The sequence below is a fragment of the Rutidosis leptorrhynchoides genome, chromosome 8, assembly GCF_046630445.1.
Source record: "Rutidosis leptorrhynchoides isolate AG116_Rl617_1_P2 chromosome 8, CSIRO_AGI_Rlap_v1, whole genome shotgun sequence".
NCBI classification, from domain to species: Eukaryota; Viridiplantae; Streptophyta; class Magnoliopsida; order Asterales; family Asteraceae; genus Rutidosis; species Rutidosis leptorrhynchoides.
The window spans coordinates 176829133-176831669 of record NC_092340.1 but is presented as its reverse complement, the minus strand read 5'-3'; the positions used below and the strand labels follow the sequence as shown (position 1 = coordinate 176831669).

General features: G+C 39.0%; 1 non-coding gene across 1 annotated transcript; it reads right to left on the bottom strand.

Moving 5' to 3' along the window:
• Positions 1-1682: 1682 nt before the first annotated feature.
• On the bottom strand, positions 1683-1788 carry LOC139865333 (small nucleolar RNA R71). Its single transcript, XR_011764860.1, has one exon. It is a non-coding gene; the product is annotated as a small nucleolar RNA R71 (small nucleolar RNA).
• Positions 1789-2537: the final 749 nt, after the last annotated feature.

Genomic DNA, 2537 nt, shown 5'->3' with positions numbered 1-2537 from the left:
TTTAATCTACTGGTACTTCTATCCTTTGTCTTTATATAATGTCTTTCATTATTATGCTTTGTGATATTGTTGCCATGATTAGCGAGTAGTTATCTCTTAGTGTATGCTATGATATAGTCAGTTATATTGCCGAAATAATATTATGGTTTGTGTATGTTGTCGAGATGCTTTCCGATTATGCTTTAAACTCAATCGATTTTCCAACTAATAGAACGTAGTTATTGGCTCTGTTATTGGGAAGTCGCGAACCCCGATTCAGAGTATACTATATGTGTCACCCCTTGGTAAGTGAAGTCTATCGGATACAACGTAAGTTTTACTGAGGCACACCGGTTGTAGTAAGTCCATCGAGCCTTGGATTCCGACTGATGACTCTTTCGTAGTGAAACATCTAACTAGACTCCTAGTACATTGTCGGTCCTAGACCATGCTAGTGTAGTCAGGATTCCATAATCTCTGCAAAGTTACTTACCAAACCATAGTACGCACTTGCTTTAACCTTATCTGAATTACAAATTTTATCTCATTTACTTTATTTTATCTTATAAACTAGAAAACCCAAAATTAGGTAATAAATCACTACTCCTTCACTTAAGGACTATATTAAGTTTTAGTCATAGGTTCGATTCTAGTGATATTTTAAAAATACGGTCCTAGGTCATACTTCCATTACTCACCATAATAAGGAGTAGTACGATTTAGGCCCCGCTAAATATAAATTTAAAACTATTACCTCCTCTCCCGATAGCTGATCCTGACGCCTTGCGGCCTAACGACACTGCACAAATAAAACCATCTGTTTCGGTCATATAAGGAGGGAGTGAGTTTTTGGCGCTGCTGCCAGGGAACTGGTATCAGACAATACTGCTTCAATCAAACCTATTTGCAAGCATTTAGTGTATCTAAGAAAGACAATTATACACGGACTTGGTTGTTGGATTTTCCAAACAGTCTCCAATTATATTGGAACCAAAAGGATCATGCCTCTCTATAGTCGGCCTGGCCACTTGGTTTGTTAAATTGTTAGTACGAAGCTCTGTTATCGAAATACCAGGGAATCAGTAGCAAGAACCAAAGACATAATTAAACCTAGGATAATTAGATTACCTTAGATTACTTTGGAATTACCTTAGCTTGCTTTAAGACTTAATTAGGAAATTAGCTTATCTACTTAAAATTTAAAACAAGAGGGCATACTCAGTGTATGACCTAAACCCTATCTAGACTAGGGCCATTGTTATTCGTACCTGATTCAGACGCAATAATCTCTAAAGTACGCAAAGAGGAACGAATCAGAAATCGAATGACGTTACGCGTTACTATAGTAGAAAACACCAAACCCTCGATTGAAGGTCGAGGAGGACCAATCAGATTTCTAGATATTCAAGGACACTCGTTCGAGTTAATACATCATATTATACAGCTCATCCAAAATGGCTGTCAATTTCATGGATTACCGAATAATGATCCTAACTCTCACCTTGATAAATTCATATCTCTTTCTAACTCCTACAAACAGCCAGGGATAGGATAAGATATAGTCCGGCTATACTTGCTCCACTATTCTCTCACCCATCATGCACAAACATGGTTTGAAGGTTTGGAAAAAGATTCCATCACGTCATGGACGGAGACGGCTACTAAATTCCTAACCAAATATTTCTCTCCTTCTACACAAACCAAGCTTAAGAATAAAATCATTAACTTTAAACAAAGTTAGGATGAATCTCTTTACACTGCATGAGAGAGATTCAAGACCCATATGAAGAAATGCCCTAATCACCAGTTAGAACGGTCTGTCCAAATCTGTACCTTCTACAATGGTCTTACAGTAAATCATAGGATGACGATCGATGCAACAGCTCAAGGGAATCTGATTAACCAAACCGCAGATGAAGCATGGGAGTTCCTCGAGAACATGACAATACATCATCATGACTGGAATAGTGGTGAAACAACTTCATCATCTGCTCCACTCTCCACACTTAATAATCAAACGGAGGCCATTAAATCCCTCACGGAGAAGATGGAGTCTCTTGCCAAACAACTCGGAGAATTGAAGACGCAACCGCAGCAGATTAACTAGGTTCAGGCCTGTGTTAATTGTACTAACCCGCAACCCACTGAAGAATATCAAGTTGAGTACAAGAATCCTGACAGTTCAGTCTGTTACGTTCATTACTCAGCTCGTCAATCAAATTCCGAATTCAATCAACAACCTAGGGTTAACCAATTTTAAAGAAACAACCAGCCTTTTCGCTATCGTTACCCACCTTATCCACCCCAACAATCTCAATTAACCTACGATCAACCACTTCCACTCACTGGTCCACCAGCTAAGGAAAATTCCCCAACCACGCAACTTACGAAAGTAACCAACCCTGCTCTCGGGACTGAAGATTAGTTGACGTAGTTCATTCAAGGATAACAATAGCTAAATCAGAGAACTACATCTAGACAAGACCAGATGGAGATACTCATGCGAAACCAACTTGCTCTGCTCAAAAGTCTAGAAACGCAGCTTGGACAGTTATCAC